Source organism: Semicossyphus pulcher, unplaced genomic scaffold (genome assembly GCF_022749685.1).
Source record: "Semicossyphus pulcher isolate SPU_LCO1_2020_fin unplaced genomic scaffold, fSemPul1.0.p SCAF_19, whole genome shotgun sequence".
NCBI classification, from domain to species: domain Eukaryota; kingdom Metazoa; phylum Chordata; class Actinopteri; order Labriformes; family Labridae; genus Semicossyphus; species Semicossyphus pulcher.
Window position 1 is genome coordinate 15,039,919 of NW_027211692.1, and position 26,552 is coordinate 15,066,470.

General features: G+C 42.6%; 1 long non-coding RNA gene across 1 annotated transcript in view; it reads left to right on the forward strand.

The window, feature by feature from the left end:
* LOC138597081 (uncharacterized) overlaps positions 1-23,297 on the forward strand; it is a 35,657-nt gene extending 12,360 nt beyond the window's left edge. The window contains exon 3 of the long non-coding RNA XR_011308592.1: positions 23,172-23,297. This is a non-coding gene — a long non-coding RNA (uncharacterized lncRNA). The remainder of the gene's footprint in view (positions 1-23,171) is intronic.
* Positions 23,298-26,552: the final 3,255 nt, after the last annotated feature.

Consider the following 26,552-nt stretch of genomic DNA (forward strand, 5'->3'; position numbering starts at 1 on the left):
AGTGACATTTTATACATCACCCAGCTGAGTTTGGATCGCCAGAGAGTTAAGAGGGATTGAACACAACAGACTTGTCCTCAGCTTACTTTTGTGCAAATCACCTTTTAGCTTTTTTCCGGTACCTGCTGGCGTTGTTAATCTCCTTATGCATCCATAGAGTAAAGAAGGTCACTATGACCCAGCAAAAGAAAAGACCGATGATGTGACCTACTTAAGAACATTTCAGACGCTTGTTTGCTCCACAAATGATGACACAGTTGTAAACAGTTTCACACTAACTTCAAAACTTCAGAAACAGTTTGGAAGATCAGACAATCAGAAATATTAATCAGAATCAGTTTTATTGGCCAAGTATGTGGGCACATACAAGGAATTTGACTCTTCTCAACTCTCACATGACATGACATGCAAATTGACATACTAGACTTAAAACAAGTTATTCTAGTTTATTTATGGTTTTGATTTGTATTTAGGTGTTCAGATATTTCCTGTTTTACTTGGTCATTTTGCATCTTGTTGTCATGAGTTCTTATTGTTTAGTTTTGTATTTAGTTTATTCCGTGTTCTTGTCCCAATTTAGTCTTGTTTAGTTAAGTATTTTATTTGTGGTTCATGGGTTAGATCATTTCCCGTTTTACTTTGTCATCATGTCTCTCGTGTTGATCCACTTCCTGCCTTTGTGTGTTTCCCGCTTGTTTGATTATGTGCCTTGCCCTTATTGTTTTCACCTGCCCCTTTGATTGTCACACCTACGTCTCATTAGCCTCACCTCCTAGTTTTAGTCTTTGTGCTCCCCTGTCTCAGTAGGCCTTTCTCATTTCTCTATTTTTTGCCTCCTCGTCTCCACGCTCCTCCTGCCGGTGACCTGGAAGTCGATCTCAGCGCATCATCTTGAAGGATGTCTCAGAGCCGGTTCACACCAGCCTTGTTTAGTCCGATTGAACCGAGCCCTGGAGCGGACACCGGAATCAAACTCTGGTGCGGACCAAACAACCAATCCATGGTCCGCTAGAATAGACGGTTCTCGATCCATTTCCAAATGAACCACGGTCCGGTTTGATTCTGGTGAGAACGTAAACGGACTTGAAGCTGGACCTAAGGAAGCAAACCATAAAACAGTGCATTGTAGTATGTTTTTACGGTGCTGACATTTGCAGAGACACGCAGCGAGATGAGTAGAGGACAGATGTGGGGGAGCAATGAGGAAATACATATATGGGCTGACCCAAGAATTTCACAAATGTTTGTGGAAACGCACAAGAACACGGAGATATTCAAACTGTTCAGTGAAAAACTAAAGAGTGACATTGACATTAAGACATTAAGAGTGGAACGGTGTCAGTTAAAAGTAAAAAATTCAGACAACAAAACATTAAAGTCTGTGATCATGTTGAGTGTGATTGATCAGTGTGCTCTCTCGCTTTGTTTACTGCGGGGAGATTTACCTTGTGGAAATTCTGACCAATCAGAGAGCAGTTTCCCCGTGCATCAAAACTTTTGGTCCGCTAGTAAAAGCTGCCATGTGAACAAAAACCAAACTCGAGGCAAAATGCAACTTTTTAACAATTTGGTCTTTGGACCAAACGAACAGACTTTAGGTGTGAATGCACCCTCAATTCATGAAATGCATCTCAAGGAGAGAGGATCAAGGATCGAAGAGGCTTGCCGGAGGAGCTATGAGCGAGGATACACCAATGTATCCTTTGCGGATGTCAAACCACGTCGGGACCACACAAATGTAAGTGTTGCTTTTGTAATCATAAGTTGTAGGGATGTGCACTGCAACCAGTTAACCGTTAACTGACAGAATTTTAACCGGTTAATATACCAGTTAAATGGTTAAATACAGTACAATTTTTTTTTACATACATTTATAAACGATCAGTTGAACAGTTAAAAAACTAAACTAAACAAAAACAAAGCTTTGTTGCTGGCTCTGCTCCTGGGACATCTGTTCTGTCTGAGCAGGTGTTCTCCGCGGCGCGTCTCGCATTTAACAGACTGCACGCCAGACTAACCCACAGCATGTCCACATGTTGCGCTTTCTTGATCAAAACCAGCAGACAGACTCCTATATAATAGGGACAGGTGTAGGCCTGGCCTTTTTATTTTAAGCTTAAATAGCCTGTTGTTAACGTATTGAATGTTTCTGAGCAGAAACAAAACTTACTCCAACTAACTCCAGACACACCGTCGTCAGGATGGGACAGGATCTTATGTTTATTAAAGTTCTGTGTGCTGACCATCAAAGAACGGTCGGCTGTAAATGTTTATTTACTTATTTTGCTGCTGGATCACATATCTGTATTGTCCATGTGTGCGACACTGGACGGTGTAATATCTGTGGGCATGATTGTCGGTGACACAGGTTGTTATATCTGAGGATTATAATAAATTTACCTCTTAGTTGCGTGTGAGTGTGTGTGTTAAATAAAAACATAAACATGTATGTACATTCTTGTCACATTATTAATTAAAAGTAACTTGTCATAAACACTGTTCTGCTGACAGAGATCATAAAAACAGCAGGCTGTAACAAAACAGACAGATGATGCAGCTGTGCCACGCGTCATATTTAATTGACGTCGCTTTAAATGACGGCTCTGAAGCAGGGATGTTAAATGTCTGTTGCCTCGATTCCTCTCTCCTCGTGTCTCTTCTTCGCCTCCTCCGCTCGCATCCCTGGTGGGAGGGACTAAGACACGCGGAGAGGAGTTGAGGAGGTACAAATGAGAAGAGGCTATTGTCAATTCGTCGTCTTTTGTCCTGACACTTTGTCAGTGTTATCGGTGTCCTTGCTGAGTGTTTTTTTAACTGCCGTTGTACTTTTCATTTGGATCATTTGTTACCTGATTTGTTGGACTTTGTTTGCCTGAGCCTTTTGGACAGTAAGCCTTTGTTTGTTGCCTTTTTCCCTTCTTTGTTATTAAACTTATATTATTGTCTGTATCTGGGTCCTCTCCCTTTCTGTTTTAACTACAACCCTGGCAACAAGTTAGACAAGGTAACACAGACACTTTGACACTATAAACATCATGCAGCATCAGTGAAAGTATGATGAATATACAGGTTTCTTAAGAGGGGCATGTACGATTTATTATGCACCTTTTATACTGGATAAAATACTTTTGATTCACTTATAACGTAAAACTTTTAGAATATTTAATTGTTAGTGATTCAGACGACGTGAATTTGTTGCTATGATATTCCTCAAATCCCTGATATGTTTCAAGGCTAACTCCAACTTGTATTCTATCCTTTTCTCATCTGCTCTCTTCTCCTGCGCTGTCTCCTTTCTTCTCTCCTTTGTCTTCCCATATTCTCTCAGCGTTCCTTTCTTCTGTCTCTGTCCTCTGCTGACACTTCATTTATCTGTGGTCCTGACATCCCTGACTAACGATCTGCCAGACTGCTCCCCTGCCTAATCTGTTTCCCCTGAATCATCTCAAGACGCTCATCAGCATCCTTGCACAGCTACTCGTCTCCAGTCAGGGTTTTTTGTCATGCCCACTTCTGCTTTTGACTGCTTCCAGTCTTTATTGTGGTTCTGTTTGTTTATCCGGTTAAGTGTTGATGTCATTAATCTGGTGTGAGGAATTAGGCGGCGGGGGGTAGAGATCCTCTTTTTCTTACATTGTAACCAAACTGAATTATTTTAATTTCTCCAACTGTTCTATACTTATTGTCTGTCTGTAACTTAAATATGGTAACAGTCCATTTATTACTGCAGCTTCTATGGGAAAGATGAATGTGAAAGAACAACTTTTCATTGACCATCATTAGAGCTAATGATCTTCAGTGGAAGCTGCCTGTGGTGAAGAGTGATTGCTTTTCTTTTTAAAAGCTGTGATTTGCAAAGCACTGGTCCTGGTTAATGTAATACTAAATCTAGAAACAAAGTATTCCCTTTAGTTGATGGTGCTGATCTGATTTAGACATGCAGGTGATGGAGAGGAAAAGGAGCTCAAAGGCATCACTCACATTGTATCCAACATTGCTTCTTTTATTCCTTGTGATAAACCTCTCAGCACCGGTTTATTTTCTCTCTCCCCATTAAGTCCACTTAATACCGGCCTTTAATATCCTGGGCTTTAATTGTAAGATGTTGTAGAAATCTTGGCCCTCGGGTCTCGGAGAGATAAAAACTAAAACATGTTTCATGGAGAATCGGAGAAACTGAACATCTCATGAGGACTTTCAAGGATTCTCCCTGTGAAGGCAACTTTACTTTGTTTCTGGGAACGTGAGCAGCCGACATCACGCAGCCTCCTCAGTGCACACACTTGTATGCTTGTCTGATGGATTCACACACATGCAACTATCAAAACAAACACACACACTCATACAGGCACACACGTTTTCCGCCACACGCTCAATATGTGCTCCATGGCTCCCATCTAAGTGATTTGTATCCCGCGATCCGAGCTACTCGGCAGGATTGAATAAATCACATCAGGTTGGCAGTGACTCATCACATGTTGACAGGGTGCCTAATGTCATTTGAAGGTTAGGTGAGCACAGGATTGGGCCTAGCAGCGCCTCGCTTTGTGATGTCATTTTGAGTCTTGATGAAAGCGTGCGGGCTCACGCTTTCTCGCTTTTTCACACACACACACAGGCTTGGCGTTTACACGTCAAAACGTGTTTTGGACTGACATATTATCCCTCTCTGCAAAGCGTGGGGCCATTAGTTCAGCCAGCACACACACACACACACACATTTACACATTTACACACACCCCTCCGCCTGTTTGTTTTGTTTTTTTCATGTTCCATTTCCCCTCCACACACCCGTGATCCCTCTTGACGCTGCAGTCATTGTCATGCATCCACGCCTGAAGAGCTGCCAGCTCTTCCTTACTGTCACACACACACACACACACACACACACACACACACACACACACACACACACACACACACACACACACATTCACGCGCGCACACATGAATGATAAAACTTAAATATATACACTCATGTACTCGCTCGCCCATACACACTCTGCCCTCCCTCCCACACATACATACAGCTGTTACATCTTGGCCTGCTTATCTGCCTGCCTGTCTCTCCGGAAATAAGCTGTGTTTTCTTCTTCTGGTGTCATAAACCTGCAGCAGAGTTACAGAAACAACATATTCAAGTTTCAACACAGCACAAGTCCTCATGAAAAGACACACACATATTCAAAACAAATGAATTTAATGCCCACCCTTTCTTTTTTCTCCAGTCATATTAGTTAGGGCTGATGAGCAGATTCGTATAAAAGGTTGATGAGGGAAGTACTTCTGAAACATGGCTTATTCTTCAGTTGATCCACACTCTTTCCTAGACACTGCCCTGCTTTCTGCCATTTGTTCTTGGCCAGTTGGGGTTCTGGAGTCGAAATGCCGCATGTTTCTAATCAGATATACTGTATGTCTGACTCCTCGACCTGCACAAATATATTATTAACATTTTGGCACTGTCTCTTATTTAAAAAAAAAAATGTCTCTGACCATTACAAGAAGGTTGCCTCGCCCCGGTCGCTCTGTGCTTGTAAAGTAGAGACAATAACACTTACTGCCACTGTCCTTGTCGTTTCGCCTCTTCCTTGCTGCTCTTTCTCTCTGTCTCACTCTGTGTGTCTCTCTGGGTGTGTCTGGCATTGATAGCAGTATTGTCGAGGTGATACAGAATTCCATTTCACAAGTTTATTGTTCTGGTAAAAATTTCTTGTCCCATATCTGTGAATGTGAACGAATGCAGGAAACATCCCTTGTAAAAAAAATACAACCGCGACCTCCATCTCTGGTGTGCATGGTGGCACAGAAGATTTGTAAATAAAAAAAAATCTTGTCAGTCAAAGTGCTTTAGAGGGCAGCCACTGTGACTGTGAAAATGATTGGGATTTAATTAATTCCCCTCCACGGCTTATGTAAAGTTCATATTTCCCTGTTTAGACACAGAGTTTGAGAATCAATCAACTGAGTAATAGAAAAGGTAATAGGCTACGTGGACGGTGACAACAGAGAGCTGCAACCAGCTAGAATATAAACGATGTCACTATTATGTCACAACAAGTGTGATTCAGCACATAATGTCGGCTTGCTACTTAATTGTAATGCAAACACATGAACTCACTTACTTAACAATTACATTTATTATGTCTGTGCTGTAGAGAGAAGGGTAAATATAAATGTCTCGTCCTGAGAGAGAAGGACAAATCTTTGGACTCCTGAAATAAATGTTACGATGTCACAATTTCATTGAGTAGACACTTTTGTCCAAAGTGACGATCTGAGAATTAATACAACACAAGCAACAATCAAGGCAGGAGGGAACAAAGTCAGTAATTGCCAACAAACGGCTTCAAGTGGGATCGGACACTGATGCTGACAGGCAGTGCACATGGCGGGTTTTTTTGTTGGTTTTTTTTATAATAATCATCATCAGCAACATCAACAAGGTCAATATAGTCATCATCATCATCATCATGAAAATCCTAATCAACATAAACCTCATCATCATCACTAGCATCAATATCATTAAGTGCAGAGGTGTTTATGGAAGAGCTGGGTCTTTAGGGTGAAAAGGGTGAAAGGGACTCTGTGGGACAAATGGAGTTTGTAACTCATTCCTCCACCGGGGGACTACTGAGGAGAAGAGTCTAGTTAGCGAGTTAGAGCCCTGTTGTGATGGGAGTACCAGGCGCCTTTCATTGGCAGAGCGTAGTGGCTGGGAGTGTAGACCTGGATGAGGGTGTTCAGGTAGGCAGGAGCCGTTTTTGTTGCTGTTTCGTAAGCAAGCTCCGGGGTTTTGAATTTGATGCAAGCGGCAACTGGGAGCCAGTGGAGGGATATGAGCAGTGAAGTGAGTGAGTGAGTGGGAGCGAATGATTGCACCAAGTGAGGTGGTATATATTGAAAAGAGAAGGGAGCCGAGCACTGACCCTTGAGGCATCCCTGTGGACAAGCCGTGTGGTTTGGACACTTCTCCTTTCCAAGATACTCTAAAAGATCTCCCTGAGAGGTAGGACATGAACTAGTTGAGGGCAGATCCTGAGATACCAAGCTCAGAGAGAATGGAGAGGAGGATTTGGTGGTTTACTGTGTCAAAGGCGGCTGACAGATCAAGCAGCAGTAGAGCTAAAGACTGTCCAGCAGCTTTAGCCAGACGCACCGATTCCGTTACCAACAGTGGTGCCATTTTGGTAGAGTGGCCCCACTTAAAGCCAGACTGATTCGGGCTTGTAACTATAATGCATTATGATGCATTATTGCTGGCTTTGTAGAGTAGAGAACATATTGTATATAATTCCAGTGTTCCAAATGTTTTGACAACTCTATTTCAAGGCTGCAGTTTCCTGCACAGGTTTCCTCTTTAAGTTATTATTTAATAATAACTTAAATGTCACTTATTTAATAAGTGGTTACATTAAAAGGGCACAGCTGAATACATGTGTCATCTACCAGCTTCATTAACCACATCCCAAAACGGAAAATGAGTCTTTTATGTCTCAACGCTTTGACTTTGCCCTTTTTAAAAGAGAGGAATGGTGCACGCATCGACATGGATATTTGTATTCATGAAGGCATTCATTAATCATTTATGGCTGATTTTGAGGGTTAACGGGTCGGGGCGTGAGGTCGGTTCATGTTCAAAAATTATAAATCGATCAGGATTCATAAAGAGAACTTGAGTGATAGACAGAATTCAGATTTTTGATGAGCACTGACATTAATGGAAACTAAAGCCAGCCTACAAAGAAGGAGACTATATTTAGTTTGACTGCCTTATGATAGCGAAGATACTGGAGTCTGTGTGAGACCTGTTTAATATGTAAGTCAGGCCTCTGTGCCTTATCACTGCAAACATAGCAAAATGCAAACAAACTCTGAGAGGGTTGTTTACCATAAAATTATAAGACTTGAACTTCCCCAGTCTCTTTTTATCTTTACAGATTAGCCAGTCGGCGGCTGGATGTTTGTGTAAATGAAGGTAAACCATTTAGTGTAGTGTTCCACCTCTCAGACTCGCACCTCTGTATGTATGAGGAGTTCTGGCGTATTGATTACTCTGTCAGGCCTTTTACCAGCAGCCCTCCCTCTGAGCCCCATGTCGGGGTGACTCACTGTTGACAATTGTATTACAGCCTATTATCTTCCAAATCCCAGGGCTCGAGCAGAGCTCACTGTAGGGTCTGCTTTGGAAAGTTGGAATTGCTTGCTGACTTCATACCTGACTTCCTTTCTATGCTCTATTACTTTCCTCTCAGCATCATTGCACAATCCCACCTGGCTCCTACTAACCTTCCTTCCTCTCTTCTATTTCTTCCTTCCCTTCATGTCCTTATCTTTGTTTAGCTTATCTTGTCTCTTTTCCTCTTTCTATTCCTGCTTTTTTTCTTGAACCTGCCTTTTACTGTTTCAAAAACTCTTTAAAGAACTTAGCAATGTAAAGTCACCACAAGTCAAGAGTCGGTTTTCTTCTCACACCAACTCATGTGAAATGAGTCAAACACCTAACATGCATGCTTTGTTAAGAGTGTGTCATTGAAGTGTAAACTCTCCAGGTATAATTCTGAGGTAGCAGCATCTCTTTGGCTTGCAGGGACGCGGATGGTCCTGTGTGTGTGTGGGTGTCAAGTGCTGGTTAATTGCAAATTAACTAAAATAAAGTGATACTTTAAAAAAAACATGTTTCTTCGCTTGTACGTTTTAGCCATAAATTGCACAAGAACTTCCCAAACAAAATTACCCTTAAGTCATGTCTTTTCGACTGACCATCAAACTGTACTTGACTTAACTGTGTTTATTTGTGTGTTTTTAAATGGGACTTTGGTCATGATAGTGCTTTTGTTTTATAATAACACATTTACCACAAAGCAGCTTTACACATGTGATATTTCTGAAGATACAATGTCCTGCTCGTTGCTGTTTTAATCAGCCTGATACAAGTTTCAAGAAATTCTAACTGTTATTTTATTCAGATTTTCACCCGGTCAGACAAAGTACCGGAAATCTAGACGAGAAGTTCAATAAATCATCAGGCTAAGCTGATCGTGTCCAATCAGGGTTAGGAAGGGACTACAAAAATGACTTGTTTGAATAGATATATGCTTTTTCTTCGTTAAAAAACAATGCCAGCTCGGCCCAGAGAGACCGTACTGAGACTGAGCCACAGCTGTTTTGGTGAGAATTTCACAGCAACGTTAACGCTGCTAACGTTAACGGTGGCAGCACTGTCATTGCTAATGGCAACAGCACTGAAACCGCAGCAGCTCCTGTCCACCACCACGCCCTGGTCAATCCTGGTTCCTGCGATACACCTGGAACTAATAGCCCTCGATCATTTCCGATGTGTATTCTTACGGGAATACTTGCAAGATGCTGTGTGCTTGTTTGTGCTGCTGCCATTTCTCCGAGGGAAGTGGAGAGGTGCAAGGTATTGGAGTAAATTATCTGAGAGGCTCATAAAGCATGGAACATCACAAGCACACTTAACTTGTATGCAGCTGTGGGGTGGCAGTTTATTCTAGGTTATAAATGTGATTGTGTGTGTGTTATGCCCAGTGATCCCACTACACTACAGCCCTCTCTGTGTTTAACATAAGCAAAAGGTTTATACTGTATTAGACACCATGGGGTTGGTCTTTAAATGAGCCTTGGTTTCTGTGGAAGGCCTAATTCTTGCCATATTTCAGAACTTTTTTCATCACTCTGCTCTGCATTTCCTTGTTGTTTGTGAACACCCAACCTTAAAGTGCAAACTGAACCTAATCTTGCAGGCAAGATTTGTAAAGTGGACCTTGCTTATAATGGGAGCATAACAGTAATGCACAAGCATTTCAAGAGAAGGCAATATGGACTTGTGGATGATGCAGACTCACCCAGATAAGGTAATTAGCTTCTCAGCTACTTAACATTAGCTATCTATAGATGGAGCTGTATTGGCTTTTAACATTAATATAACACTGAAGTGCCATAGAAAGAACCTGATGCATGTCTTTTAAAAATCAACTGTAAGATTCAACTTAACAGTCCAAAGTTACGGCCACGTTGTGTGATTTTTCTCTCAATTACATTTTCAGTACCTCAACTTAGAACCTTTCCCCTAGAACACATCTCTTCCCCTGGAACATCTTTTTCTCTCCTTCTCATCTATTTTTCTTCATTTTATTCATCCTTTGTGTTATAAGTAGCCAAATCAGCAGCAAAGTTTATTTAAAGACACATTTTTGAGCAGATAGATAAATATGAGCCATTATGTAAATTCATTATCCAACTAGTCGACTAATTGTTTCAATACTCAATGACTAGTTGACTATCAAAATAGTCGTTAGTTGCAGCCCTACTGTGCAGGCTGTGTCTGTTATAAGTCTTAATATTTTAATTAGAACATTAAGGGCCGGTTTCACAGACAAGGCTTTGATCAAGCTAGGAGTAGGCCTTAATGTGTGCTAGTTAAATCCAGGAAATTTAAGTGGCTTTCATGGACGTGGCCTAAGTTTAGAATAGAATAGAATATCTTTATTTGTCATTGTAACAAGTACAACGAAATTAAAAGTGTCAACCAATCTGTACATCATAAATAAGAAAATAAATCCAATAAAAAGCACTTAAAAAACACCAAGCGTACACCCGTCACTCACAGTCAAGCAAACATTCTGTCTTGTGTCATTGCACTGATCCCTTGTAAAACATATTGCACATCAAATGTGTTTTTCTGTGTTGAGTGTGGTGATTGCTGTTGGGGAAAAAACTGTTCTTAAATCTGGTTGTCCTTGTTTTTAAAGCTCTGTAACGTCTGCCTGATGGCAGCAGTTCAAACAGAGTGTGTCCAGGGTGTGAATTGTCCTTTATAATGTTGTGCGCATTTTTGAGGCAGCGGGAGTTGTGTAGTTCTTCCAGTGATTGGAGAGGGCAGCCAACGATCTTTTGATCTGTTTTGATCACCCTCTGGAGTGCTTTCCTCTGAGCTACTGTGCAGCTGCTGTACCACACACATATACAGTAGGTCAGTGTGCTCTCGATGCAGCACGGATAGAAGGACACCAGTAGTCTCTGCGAGATGTTATTCTTCCTCAGCACCCTCAGGAAGTGCAGTCTCTGTTGGGCCTTTTTCAGCAGCTCAGAGGTGTTCACGCTACATGTCAGGTTCTCCTCGATGTGGACTCCCAGGAAGCGGAAGTCCGCCACCCTCTCCACACAGTCCCCGCCGATGTTTAGTGATAACATGTCCGTACTTTTTTCCTGAAGTCAATTATGACCTCCTTGGTTTTGGAGGTATTGAGCAGCAGGTTGTTCTCTCCACCCCACACAGTCAGTCGCTCCACTTCTTCCCTGTAGGCGGTCTCATCCCCCCCAGAGATGAGTCCCACCACCGTGGTGTCGTCGGAAAATTTGACGATGGTGTTTCTGTGGTGAGTGTGGGTGCAGTCGTGCGTGTAGAGGGTATAGAGCAGGGGGCTCAGCACACAGCCCTGTGGCGAGCCGGTGCTGAGGTTGAGGGCCGTGGATGTATGAGGGCCCACTCTCACCCTCTGACTGCGGTCAGACAGGAAGCTCCTGATCCACATGCAGGTAGCATGCGGGAGACCCAGATCCACCAGTTTGTCCACTAGTCTGTGCGGGAGAATCGTATTAAACGCCGAGCTGTAATCCATGAAAAGCAGCCGCAAGTAGCTCCTCTGTTGCTCCAGGTGGGATAGTGCAGCATGAAGGGCTGTGGCCACGGCACCCTCCGTGGATTTGTTCGCCCTGTAGGCAAACTGGTGTGGGTCCCAGGTTGTTTGTTTTAGCTTAGGTAGTCGGTGACTATGGAGTTCTGGAATAAGGTAAGTAAGCCTAAAAGAGAACACCAGGGTTAAGCCTCATTAGGTTAAGAATGAGCACATTCTGTTGGTCTAATGGTGCTCATAAAACCCCAGAATGGAATCGAAAAACACCATGACCGGTGTGAATCTTGAGATAAAACAACGGCAGAGGCAAAAAGAATTTGTTCAAAATACTTGAGTGAGTCTGAAAAAACTGTAAAACAAAACTGTGTCAAACCATCCAGTAATTGAAAGTAAAAGCCAGACTACTTTCACTGAGCCAGAGAAGAAGAGTGGTTGGGCTGCAATTTGCACTAAATTCAACACAAATGAAAATATGACAAGAAAAGTTAAACTTCTTGTGAGATATCTTTATTGTTTTCAGTGTTTGACTTTTCTCATATTTCTATTTTTGTGACATGAATTTTAGAATGATATCTGCCTTTATAGACTCTGTGGAAGAACCTTAAACTGGTGATAAAAACAGTCGAAAAGTTCAGATGAAGACCTGAGCACAAATGATAAATATTCCAATAGAAAGTAAATTGGTTACTGTTTTTGGTAAATATATTCCACTGTCTGTGACGATCTTTATTCTTCATTCATACTAAGGACCAAATGAGTTGGAACATCTGCTTGATCCTGATTTTCCATTGGAGGATCAGGACACCAGTGCTACTTCAGGTAGTTGTGCAGCAATCAGATTACACTTATCCACAAGTACTCGTCTGACTGGCCTCTGTAGTGCATGTTGATCTTCATTTACTTATTCCAAAGAGTCCATGCTTCTTTACAAACAGTACTAAGCAGAAGTTAAACCTGCCTCTTTGAAGGATTCATTTAAGCTTCAATTTAGTCCTAGAGTGGCTCTAACCTTCCCTCTTGCAATCAGCTTAGTGTAATCCAGAACAGGCTATGACTACTTTAAGATACGTCTGTGCAAGTTGCTTCAAGTTAAGACAGCTCAAACAGGCATTTTAGTCTGGGACTAGGCTTAAGCCTTCTCTGTGAATCTGGCCCTATGAGTCTTTGGACACTGAGCGCTCATTTAACTTTGCATGAGGTTAAAGGAGATGAACATGAAAAACCATCTTCCTCTTTGCTGCAGAATGTTTGGGAATTTAACTTAATTCATGTCACTGCCATCATAATATAAGTGTGATTTCCTAAACCAGTTGGCTTTTGGCTGTGTATAATGCTTGTGTATACTGTATGCTTAACAGCTGTCATTCCCATCACCATGCAAAACACCCTGCTGATCCAATTATATTGTTTGCAGAATTGGCCGCATTTCTGACTGGGCTGAGAGCAGCACAAAGACTTTATACGACTCACACTTCCATTCCCTTGAAATGAAAAAGGGGCAAACAAAAAAGGAGAAAGCTCTCTGACACAATAAACCAAGTTAATCAAAATTATTTGAAGATATCCTCAGATTATTGTGTAATATGACAAAGCAGAAAACCAAAATGAAATGGCTATCAAAGGGAAGTCTGAGAAAAATCTCACTCCTCGTTGTAAAAGACCGCAGAGAGCCTCAGCTAGTCTGGATATATTTAATGTGGTTGGAGTTTGTTTTGATCAAGGGGCAAGAAATCTTGTTAGCCCTTCTTGCATTCTTCATACAAAATCCACGCAACCTCAACAATAAAAGCAAAGGAAATGTATGTGATAATAATTTATAGTAGATAATATGAAACAAGGTGACTGTAAGAAGCCATACCAACATTTCCATTGATATAAGATATTCTTTTCCTGGTTTGGACCCTCTGACAGAGAGGATGTCTACTCTCAAAGCTGATAGGTTACTTGTTCTTGATGAGGAACACTCGGGTGATCGATTTGAAAAACTCAGAAGAGCAGGATTTAGATTTGGTCTTATCTTCATTATCTGCTGCTCTCTTTGTTGTTTTCTGTATCAGTCCTTCAGCCATCAACTCCCCCACCTCACTGCCGACTGTGCTTTCTTTCTGTTTCCCAACAAAATAATCAGTTCTGTGCATACGAAGTATTCCTGATTCATTTGAATACCTTTTTTGACTGAATGTAATTTGCTGTTTGTGTTTGCTTTGTGCTGTTATGTCTCTCCATAAAAGTCTTCTGGGTTTTGAATGAATAGCTTATTGGAAAAGATTGACTGTTTTAGATTCCAAACATATGCTGCTGTCTGCAATATTCATGCCGTTTTTGGCCTCCACCAGCCTAAGAATTATTCTGGGCATAAGGTCTCTTCCTCACAAATAGGCTGTTACTGTTGCTGGTCAGATGTAATTCCATGAATAATAGAATAAAGTTGGTCATTTGTTTCCAACACTGCAGGAATGCTGCCAGATTGTTGTGATGTATGCGGCCATTAGATGATTTTAAACGAAGCTAATGTATCAACCCGAGCACGCCGCACTAAGATATATGTTATGTTAATTCCATGGTCATCTCACAGGGAATGAGAGAAGCCGGCCACTGGGAATGATGGAAGTGGCAGTAAGTGACTTACACAAGAGGGATGACTGTGGGCACAATTCATGCACATACAGCACAGTGAAGTATCCTGACAGCAACTGTGTCACCAAAGAAACTCAATTACAGTTTTCATGTCCAGCTGCAGTAGAATATTGTGATGGATTAAATGAACAGAAAATTCAGCAAATCATTAATCCAGTTTTTCTATTACACCCCAGGTTCATAACAAGTCTGCAGGCATGACATTTGGTGAGGCTCCCTCTCCTCCTCCATCCCATGCTCGCTTAGAGCATCGTGATTTAGAGGCTGCAGGAGGATTTAGAGCTCAGCCTGAATTTAGTGGCAATTGATACAAGCATGAAATGACTTATTGCCAAAAACACTGCATAAACATTCCAGCTATTAGACAATAATCAGTTTGCCACTAGAAATGAATTTTAATAGAGTGAGGATCGGACGGAACAAAGTGTTGGACCTCGTTCCTCTCCTTCAGGGATCAGAAGTTATAGTCATAGCATTCTGTTCCCTTTCACTCGATTCACTTGGTACAACACATATAGTATGGGACCTATATTCGTGCCCCGTGGAGCAGCTATCAACCCAGAGTCAAACCCCTGTCAGATCCAAACAGTAAAACCGGACAAACTTGTGCGGTAATGATCAACTGGCTGCAGCATAGATATCACTCACAGTTAAATAAAGATCAAAGTGAGAAGCAGTGCAGTCTTAGTGCAGACTTATAACAAACTATCCTCATCGGCGGATCTGGGCTCCGATAGTTGCTGTGCAGCCTCAGGCGGGGATGTACATCGCGTGCATTTGCCTTTTTAATGTCTCCATACGTAACATACAGGTAATGCAGGTACCTGGGATAATTGATGAAATTTAACTTGATAACATAGCTTTATTCACAAATTATGATCATGATAAGGTTGTTGTTTATACTATTGCATTATTAATGAATTAGACTATCGATAACTTTCACTGCTTTTCTGCCGAGCTCATGCTGCTAGCTCTGTTTAGCTAGTTAGCTCGCTACAATTTGGCTAGCAGTGAGTGCAAGCCTCGCACAATTAACGGGATCAAATCTGATCATTTGAGGGGCACTTTTGCTGAAAATATAATACATTTGCGTGTGCAACTCCCAAGGATACTCTTAACAACTGTTAGAAAACCATGAAATGCCACTCGTACGTGGAGACCGTGAGAGGGGGGCTAAACCTTTGCTGTACCGGGGAACAGCTGACAACTGGTTCGTGATTCATATTATATCTGACTCGTTTCCGTTTATTTCTCCCCACAAAAGTTATCTCTGGAATATAACGTAACAATATCAGCTCTCCACGATACAAGACCGGCAGGCAGGGAGGAAAATTTAAAAAAACGTACTTAAATTACTTACCAATTTGGCGTTCTCTCGTCTAATTAATCCAACCACGTAACATCAACTGTCCATTCATGAAATGAAATCACACTTTTTATGATCTTCCTCACTCTGGTTATGTGCACAAACACTAATAGTTTGTAAGAGTGGTATTTAAAATGTAACGGGACGCGCAGCATCTGGCCTGATATACGCCACGGAAGAGCGCATCGCCATGTAAACAAATCCAACATATTTCCAACGATGTAATCCAGCAGATCACACTTGTGTGGGGTAGGGGGATATCGGCCGATTAATTGGCTATCAGCTTTTTCCTGCTACAAACTATTGTTATTATATTGGCCTTTAAAAATCCACTATCGGTCGACCTCCAGTCCTGACACCACTGCTCCAACGCCAGCCATTTACAAGCATAGAGGCCTCGAGTGGATGATGCCCTTGCACTTTGGATCGTTGCCACCACACTCTGGGACAGACCCTTAGCTATTAAATTGGACCTCTCAACAGGTAGGCAAGCAGCTGTCACAATTCTTGGCGCGGATGAATTACCTCTCCCCCCGTATGAGAGAAGACGTCCCTGTGGAGAGGAAGCTGCCAGGGCCTTGCTGCCAGCAGACTGATTATCTCGGCATACCATGGCTTCGCTGGCTACCAGAATCAGGGACAGATTCCGCCGGCACATCCTCTCCAGAACCGGCAGTATCATTTCCACTGGGGGAAATGCAAAGTGGAGGAAAAGAGGTCCACTTCCGCCAGCCAAAACAATATATGAGCGACCTCCTGTGGGTGCAACCTTCACTCCCTCTCTACCTGGAGAGGAGGTCCGCCCCCAGGTTCAGGCGGCCTGGGACATTGGTGGCTCTGAGAGACAGAAAATGCACACTGTATCAAAGCATCTGACAGCAAGGCAGTTTGAACAGAACGACACCACCCCCACACCCGCTAGTCTATTCAAGAAACCACTGTTGTATTGTCTGTTCCGATCAGAACATGCTAGCCTGTCAGAACAGGTGCTTTAGAGCTAAGAAAGCTACTCGTAGCTCCAGGTGGTTGATGTGAAGGAATTAAATCCGGTAACCCATGGCAACGGTTCTCTCTACCCACTGAGAGACGGCCCATGCACGCCACTGTGGGAGAGGAACCGCGAGCTGACTGACCTGCAGCACTGTGGGGGAAGAGCTGCTGCCCTCTGGTGTGCCAGAGGAACGGCATCGCCTGTCTCCCCTGATTTATTTGGCTGATCATCTAAATTCAACAGATGAACATTTAAAACATTCACACAATGAGTAGAAGGCACATTTATTGCAAAACATTTCGAACACTAACTGTGGTCACCTGAGAAACATTTAATGCACCCAAACTGGGGGCTACAACCTGAGGCAACAAAAAAAGCATGGGGGGGTTGTGCTTAGGAGACTGTGTTAGGGGAGTGCAACGCCTTTTGGGACTGCACCCCTAAACAGACCATGGGAGATGCCTTTTCGGTTGCAACACATGAGGGACAGCAGTGTCTACCTGCTGCTAGTGCCCCTCTCCACTCAGTCCTAGAGCTAGAAAGTGTGTGGCTTCTTCCTCCTTGGCGCTGAACATTTCTGGAGGCCTACAAATACTGTCCTTAGCCAGGCCTGTGGCACAGGTAGACAGTGGTTTGTTACTAGTGGAAGTCAACTCCGAACCGCAACACTTTCTGAGCTGGTGGAGGGGAGGGCCAGCCCACCTCCAGCCTCTCTGACATATGACGGAACAGCGAGAAGAGGGATGTATTGTCCTGGTCAACCAATGCAGTAGCTTCAGCGTACTGGCCCGACATTGAAGCCTCCTGTTCATCATCTGATAAACCATGCACATCCAAACCAATGTCATGCACGTCATTGTCATCATGACGAATTGCCAGCTCAAGCCGCAGCTGTCTAGCACTGTCAGCCCAATTACCAGCGGGGACCCCAGCCAACAGCTCCTCGCCGTCAAACTCAGACGAAACTGGTTCCCTCAACTCGGAGAGGAGGTGGTCCTGCCGTGCGGCGGTAGTCTTCCCCAGCACTTTCTCCATGGTAAGCATAGTGGAGCATTTAGAAGCTAAAGAGCCTGATATTTCCTTTGGAGATGGTGGAGACCAAAACTGAGCTAAAAGAGTAGAGAAGGTTATCTGGACTATAAATTGGTTTAAATGTTGGTCCTTATCTCTTGGATATGTAAAAGGAATTTCTTTGGTTACACAATTGATGACAAGTTGGTACAACTTTAAAATGTGATGACACATCAGTGTTGTGTTCACAGCTTGTTGCATTGCATAAAAAACTATGCTGTACTTTTTAACAGAAAACAATTAAATTAAAAACATACTTGTTTGACGTTAATGTACATTTTATTCCTGTGTCATGAATGTCGTGAATGTGCAACTTCAATCCAATGTTGTGACTCACTCATTATTACAGCATTGCTGAGTTTACACCATCTTCACTGCAGCACTCTAACATCCCTGAACAACATGTACACATATCACACAACTCCCTGTACAGCCTACCTTGTATCTGAAAGGTTTATCTGTAAACAGGGCGTTCAGGTAGAGATATCAGTTTGTGTCACAGGATGTAGAACAATGTATGCAGCAGAGATGTAATCTAGAGAATCACTATAATCTCAGCATTTCTATCCTATTTAGGGAGATGAGATCATCAGACAAAGAGAAGATCTAAAAGAGGCTGCTTGATAAAAGGTTTTTGCCTCATTTTGGATATCCTGTTTTGAATGGTGGATTTGTAGAGGCTTACAGCACTGCAAGGAAATATGTGTTTGTGTGTTGTGTGTGCGTGTGTGTGTGTGTGTGTGTGTGTGTGTGGATGGGTTAGGACTGAGTAGGGGGTTAGAGGGGTTGGGTTCATGACAGGGTATCCCACTATCGGCAGCATCAGTCCTCCTGGGATCTCATTATTCACGGCTCAAGCTGACTACATCGTAACAAACACCAAGTGGTCACACATTCGGGCATTTCTGTTGGTGAGTGTACATGTGTGAGTGTGTGAAAAGTCCATTATGTGAAAAGTAAGAAGACTCACTGGAAGCCAAAGGATATAAAATCCTATTAAAAATTATAAGAGAGGGTTGAAAGAATAGAAAAGGAGACAGGAATGAAGAATAGATAAGATTTAGAGTTTTTCAGAGAGAAAAGGACAAAGTGAGGAGGTGAAGCAACCGTTTTTGGTTGGTTGGCTCGAGTTCTGGCTGCTGATTGATCTCCAGGTGACAGCCGGTGTCAGACGGCCCTCGGCCAGGCTGTCATTCCCTCGTGCTCTCCCACTCCTTCTCATCTCTGCTCTGTCGCTCTCTCTTTCTCCCCCACTGCTTTTTAAAACCAACTATTCTCCCACCTTCTTTTCTTTCCATTGATTCAACCTCTAGCTCCCTCACTCTCCCTCTGTCTGTCTGTCCTCCTCATCATCATTCTGCCCCTCCATTGTCCTCCTCACACCTACGTGGGTGACAGTTGGTTCCTCTGCTGCTCTTCTCTGCCCTCCAACACAGCCTTTTTCATTCCCTCACTGCTGAAAGCCAACTGTCCTCTGCTGAGCACTGCCCACATATTTAATATGCAACAGAGCATAATTGCTCATGTGCGGGATTAGTCTGTTTATGTCCAGCCATATGCATGTGTGTGTGTTTGAATTTGACTGATTGTGTGTCAGTGTCTGTGCCCTGAAACCTTCCAAAGGCAACACATTACTTTTCATCAGACATGGCCTGAGGATATTTTGGTGACCTTGGTCTTCAGTGATAGTGTGCCTGTGCTGCTCAGTGATAGGGGTGCATGCATTTGCCTGTGCATACATACAGGCAGCCTTGAGGGGCATGCTTAATGATAGGCTCGTTTGCAAGGCTCTGCCTCTAATGATCTATTAAAGTACACTTAGCCAGTAATTATATGGCCAGTCCCAAGAGGCTTTTGAGGCCCCTCAAGGGACAGCTAAAGATACAAGAAGAGTGTAGAAAAGCCAAAGTGTTTAATGTTATGCGCAAGAATCAAAAATATTACAGCCCTAAACTTAGCTTTAGGTTTATGATGAAAATGAAAGGATAATTCTCAGATGAGATTTTCTCCTGATGTGATCACATAGGTGGTTAAAATTAGAATAAGGATTAAGTGTTCCTCATGCTTAGCTTCTTCTGAGGAACATTTAATCTCTGTTTTAGCTCTCCTCGTCTTATTTCAAAGAAAAATGCAAAATCTACAGAGCAGGGCTATCAGTTTCTCTAAAGTAGCTTCTTTAAACTTAGCAGAATAGTTACAAGGAACAGACAGCCTCCTCTCTAACAAGATCATTAGACCATTTTCAAAGTCATTAACAGAATCGTTTCCTGAAGTTCACACATTGCTAGAAGCCTCTCAGTTCTTTCCCTGTCCCAATTAACGACAATTTATGTGATAAGACTATTCTTTTTGCACTCTTTTTAAGCTGCAAAACTTACGCTCACACATTTTTGTATTTCTGTGTTTTTGTTTTCATTCACATATAAAATTAGTTATTCTTGAGTGAGGGTGAGGGTCGGAGTTGCCCTATTTCTTAAACCAGCTGAACATGATATTTTGAATGTCAAGTTTGAATCAGCTTAAACTCTTGAGAAGACATTTCTATGGTTGGACCATGCAGAGACCTTGAGCGCAAAACCTTCAGCTCAACCTAACCAAGACTGAGCTCCTCGTCATCCCAGCCAGTCCCTCTATACAACCAAAGATCAATATCCAGCTTGGACAAACTGAACTCATACCCATTAAGTCTGCCCAGAACCTGGGCGTCATAATTGATGACCAGCTAACCTTTAAGGTTCACTAGGCCTCAATTGCTCGGTCATATCGATTTGTCCTGTACAACATCAGAAAGATCAAACCCTACCTTTCAGAGCATGCAACACAACTGCTGGTACAGGCTCTTGTGATATCACGCATATACTACAACTCCCTACTAGCAGGCCTTCCTGCACGCACATTCAAACCTCTGCAGATGATCCAGAATGCAGCAGCACGACTGTTCTTCAATCAACCCCAAATAATACGTCACTCCACTGCTCATATCCCTCCACTGGCTCCCAGTTGCCACTCGCATCAAATTCCAAACCCTGTTGCTCGCTTACAAAACAGCAACAAAAACAGCTCCTGCCTACCCGAACGCCCTCATCCAGGTCTACACTCCGTCCCGCCCACTACGCTCTGCCAATGAAAGGCGCCTGGTTCTCCCATCACAACAGGGCTCTAAGTCACTAACTAGACTCTTCTCCTCAGTAGTCCTCAAGTGGTGGAATGAGTTACAAACCTCATTTGGTCCGCAGAGTCCCTTCCCACCTTTAAGAAAAAGCTACACACCCAGCTCTTTCATAAACACCTCTGCACTTAATGATATTGATGCTATTGATGATGACGACATTGAGGATGTTGTTGATGAGGATATTCATGATGATGATGACTATATTGACCTTGTTGACGTTGCTGATGATGATTATTATTTAAAAAAAAACACCCTGTGCACTTCCTTTTGGCACCAGTGTTGGGTCGCACTTGAAGCTGTTTGTTGGTACTTACTGACTTTGTTCCCTCCTGTCTTGATTGTTGCTTGTGTTGTATTAACTCTCAGATGTATGTGTCTATGGACAAAAGTGTCTGCTAAATGAAATGTAACATTGTCACAAATCTGCATTTTGGTGTTGTTTATGACTGCAAAATCCTTGCAAGTTGTACATACACATAATTCCATCTGAAGAGTGTGTCCTACTTCCCAGGGCAGCTATCATTTACCTATCTTACACATATCTTTCCACTTCCTTCGCAGCTCTCTACCTCACCCTGCCTAACTCTCTAAATGACCTCTCTTGTGATGTCCTACTAACTCATCTTGAGCCCTGTGTCGGCCTTCTCCACACTTGCCTGGATTACATTTATCAGTGAAGTTTTCCAGAGTTACTTGTTTTAAACATGCAGCAGCTGCACATCTGGGATTCCCAGGTTTTGGGAGGTTGGCACTGAGGATAATAGGCCTCCCACTCAAAGTCAACATCCACTGCTTCCTCCTGCCCTGCTGTGCTCCCAGTCTGTATCAGTGCACCCACTGGTGTCTTCACAGTGGAGTGAGTCATGCTCCGTCTCCTCTCGGTCTGAGAGCTTTTTTCTACCTATCAGCTTATCAGTTATTTCATTCACTGACCTGTTCACTCTTTTTGTCTGAGCGTCCATTATCTGATTTGCCTAATCCCCTCTCATCCATTTTCCTCTTACAGATGCAAAAAGAAAATATTTCTGTCTTTTATTTTTCTTTTGCAGCATGGCTGGATTTTAGACATCGTTAGCTTTGATATCTCCAGGAGCCAGCCAAGATCTCTCCTTCGACTGAATGAAACATGTTTGCTTGTTTTTAAAACTTAGATTTTCACCTCATCTGTAAAGCTCGTACCACATGTGAGGTTCCCACATGGCAGGAGGTCTAATGAAAGCGTGGCTGTTGGCAGCTTTGATCGTTTTTAATTAGAAAAAAAATTGTTTTCCCAATAATTTTCTTCCCCTTAACGTCATATACACATTTAAACTGCACTTCTATTTGTCTTTCCAACCTGTTGACCCTTTATACACATATATTGTGTTCCCATTTGTTCTTCCTCTGCTCTGTGCTCCTCAAACTGGCCTTACATCAACCCACTGTGACCTGCCGCCTCTTTCCATCTCACCACACCTTTTTATTTTCTACCTCAGCCTCTCCTCTACCACCCACCACCCCTTCTTATATTCAGAGTCACTGGCCTTGGTGACAGACGGGCAGACAGGTAGACTGGGTTTGGTCTGGCTGTCATAAGCGAGATGGCACAACAGGCTGCCAGGCGAAGGCTGCCACCTGAGGGGGTTCTGGGTTCTGACACCTCTATTAACCTTCAGGAGGTGTCCCTCCCCCCCGTCACACCCCCACCTCCCCTCCTTTCCGCTCTTCCTCCTCTCTATTGCTGCCTGTCCCCTGTCTGCTTTTCCAAAGCAAATAACAAATGCTTTTTTACCCTGTCCTCCCAAACTGGAGCATTTCAACATGCAGCAGATTTCCATCTATCTTATTATCTAATTATCTATTGGTCTTTTGTTTCTCGAGTCGGCCTCAGGCTCTCTCTGTCTCTCTCGCTCTCTAATTTTAGCACCTTAGCATTGCAGTCGACCATTCATACAAATGACCTTTATGGAAGGGAATCCATATGGCCTTTGTAAAATGCTTGGTTTTGTACAATGATGCAGAGCTAATTGGTGGGAATGAAAAAATGCTTCCAGCCTTCTCTTGTCAATCAGTCGTAATAACAACTAAGTGAGACAGATGGAAACAGATGGAAACGTGATTGATTAACATATGCTCTTTTTACATTGACAGTAATTCAATACATCATTCTGTGTTATTTAAAGTAGATCATGGCAGCATATATGACAGCTCTCATGTAGGTCAGCAGCCAATCACCTCTCTCTCTCTCTCTCTCTCTCTCTCTCTCTCTCTCTCTCTCTCTCATTTCCCCTGCAGGAATTCTCTTTACTCCGACTGGACGATGTGGCAGACCAACGGGTCAAAGTTGTCTGTTTTACAGTCTTCAACAAAACTCATCCCTTCTTCCAGGATTTTGTGCTAAGCCTCAACCGCTCCTGGCGAGAGAACTGTGACCATGCACCCTTCGCTGGCACCCCAGTAAGTATACACACACAAACACACACACACACACACACCGAGCAATCCACAGTAACTGTTTTGTTCGATTTTTTCCTTGCCAAGTCCAAACAGGGCCTTCCTCTGCATTACTCTTTCAGTATACTGCTTAATTTCATAATCACCTACTAAGACTAAGACTCAAAAATGCCTCTGAATGAAAACATAGTGCGATGACATTCATTCGGTTAGTTGTTATTGCAGGTGGTGCTTTGGGCCGTTGTTGTTTCCCAGACAGCTCATTAGCCGTGTTTAGCAACCTCCTTATTACATTTATAATGGCCCGTTCCTTGTTAAATTTGCTTTGGAGGGAATGCAAATCAAAGGAGCAGCCTACCTGAACAACATCCTCTTTTAAATGAACCTGTGTTCTCATTTAAACTTGTTTAGCTTTTAACTTGTTTGTTGTCTTTAGTTCAACGTTGAACAAACTACTCCAGATATAAAAAAGAGTGACATCAACACAGCCTCAAATCACCACGCTTCACATATGAATGAAGACTGCTGCAGGTTATTATTTTTAAAAAGAATATAAAGCCTTCCTCCCGTGAGCCAACCACAGTACACAGAAATGTCCCTCATGTTTGACCATGTTATATTCTCAGCCTAAAACAGTATAATTGTATGTATATTTCATGTATTTAAATACATAATTATGTTCATTCACATGAAGAAAATGTATATGCTTGAGCTCAACTTGTTCTAATTAAAACTGAAATTTTCTTGTACCACTTCTATGGTTGTCTGTAATTAGTAATAACTGCTAACAAACACAAGAAGAACACATCTGGGTGCAGTTCTTTATTTTCTTAAGGGCTTCATTAGAAACCAGAAATTAGGCAAGTCCATTAAAGAATCAATCTCTCTCTGTGTTTGAAGTCGGGATAAATCTAGAAAAAGGAACAAACACGCTCCTAATTGCACCAATCACCCTCTTCTGCTTCATACCAGCTGGGCGGTGAAACAGGTTAAGAATAGTTTGAACACAGCTTGAAAAAGAGTCGTGTTCTTTGCACAGCAGGTCACTAAGCTCCTTGTGAGCCTGCAGCAATTAGGACTTGTGACTAATTAACTAATAACTAGAAAGAATAAAGGCTGATGGAGGCAGAGCAAGAAAGTGATTAACTCATTTAGACATGCACATAGATAATATGCTGTCTTTTCATTAACAGTAATTAGGTCCGGAGGAAATGTAACTGTGGGGCTCACACATACAATAAAAGCATACAAGGGACCTCTTTACATGTAAAAGTCCATGTGGGGAAAATGCAGGCAGCTTCATGTCAGGAGGGTAAGAGAAGGTTTTACTGGAGACGATGTAATGTAGAAGTTATGCTGCCTTTACTTTACTTGCAGTTATATCACGGTATTTACATTCTCAACATAGCATCGAGCAAAGTAACCTCACAGGCACACAAATAGTCCTTATCTTATCTGAGACCAAAATATCATCAGGTGCACAAGACGTGACTGTATTTGTGTTGGAGAGCTTCAAACGGAACCGAAGGCTGAAAGGTTTTAGATGCAACATTGTTATGTGTAAAACAGGCCTGAAATAGTGAAAGCTGCTCCTGTCGCCACACACACAACACACACAACACACACAACAGAGGATGCCTGTTTCAGAGGTCGCTTTATGTAAACTTAAGTAAAATATCAAATCAGCAGGGTAGACTATGACACCAAACTTTTCTTGAACATTTACAGATTTAGAGTGTGAGACTGAATACAGAAAGTTGTCCCTTTGGAACTGCCATTTGTTAATGTGCTAATGCTAATAATGCTAATGTGACTTCTGCAGCAAATATTTGTGATGTTTCAATTCACTGTATTTTTAAATACCAGCCAAGAAAAAAGACTAACATCAACAACTTGGTCCATACATGATATTTGTTTAACACTATGAAAATGTCCATGTCCACACCTGTTGAGTGAGTCATGTCATATAAACCGCCTGATCCCGTGCTTCTCGGGGAAAGTTAGTAAGAAACCAAAGAGATGAGAAGGCAGACAGACCTAAAGTGTGAAACGAAGATAAATGCCACGACATTATCAGCCTCATGTTGTAGATATTATCAGATACGAGTGGAATATAATCAGAATGTGTTGTAACACTTTGCCATTCACTTTTAAAGCTTAACAATCTGACTTTATCTGTTTCCACCAGTAAGACATTATTCCGGTGTGTGAAGCCCAAAGAGCATCGACTCATGCTTTTAATGTCTCTACAGGCTGTTTGTCGTCACCATATTGCTCTTAATGGGCGATCCACCAATTACGTCAGCCAATTCAAGCTTGTTTTACATCACAGTCTTGCAGTTTAATGGCCTCTTGTAGTTCTCTTTGGTCTCCTCTATGGCTTTTAATTCAGGACATTGTGTATTTGAATAAAATGTACATAGCAGGATGCAGCAGTAGCAACAATGAGGATTTTTGTACTGAGGGGATGAGAGGAGAAGCTGCCTTTCCCACTGTTTTCTGGCCCTCGCTGAGAGAGGCAGGCGGTAATTGGAATGGTCAGGGGGTGCCAGCTTCATATGGGAGGAAGGACAGAGTCTCTCTGAGAGACAGAGAGAGAGAGAGAGAGAGAGAGAGAGAGAGAGAGAGAGAGAGAGAGATGGTTTCAACGCTGTCAGCAGATCAGAGTCTTTCTAATGATCTAATGGAATAATCTCACTGCCACACCAGGGATAAGTTAACCCCTTTCTGACCGCTAACCACTGACATGTTACACTTGCAGTTGGTGTGCTTTGGGTTTTTTGCAGCTTTGTGTGTGTGTGTGTGTGTGTGTGTGCGTGTGTGCGTGTGTGCGTGCGTGCGTGCGCGCGTGTGTATGCATAATGCATTCACCTTCTTCCCTCCCTGTCCCTCTGCAGCTCTCCTCAGCTCTGCTCTTTGATGCGGTATACGTGGTGGTGGCAGCGGTCCAGGAGTTGAACCGTAGCCAGAATGTCGGCGCCACTGAGCTCTCGTGCAAGTCCTCCAAGATCTGGGAGCATGGCACCAGTCTCATGAATTACCTGAGGATGGTAAGATTGCCTCTGCTGGACGAGATGAAAATAGACGACAGGACTGACCACGACTTACCTTAAGTTTGACATTTTGGGAATTGTGGTTGTTTGCTCTTTTGAGGAACATTGAGAGCATCAATAACACTCTAATATCTGTTTGGTAAATATAAAGCTAACAGCATTTATTTTG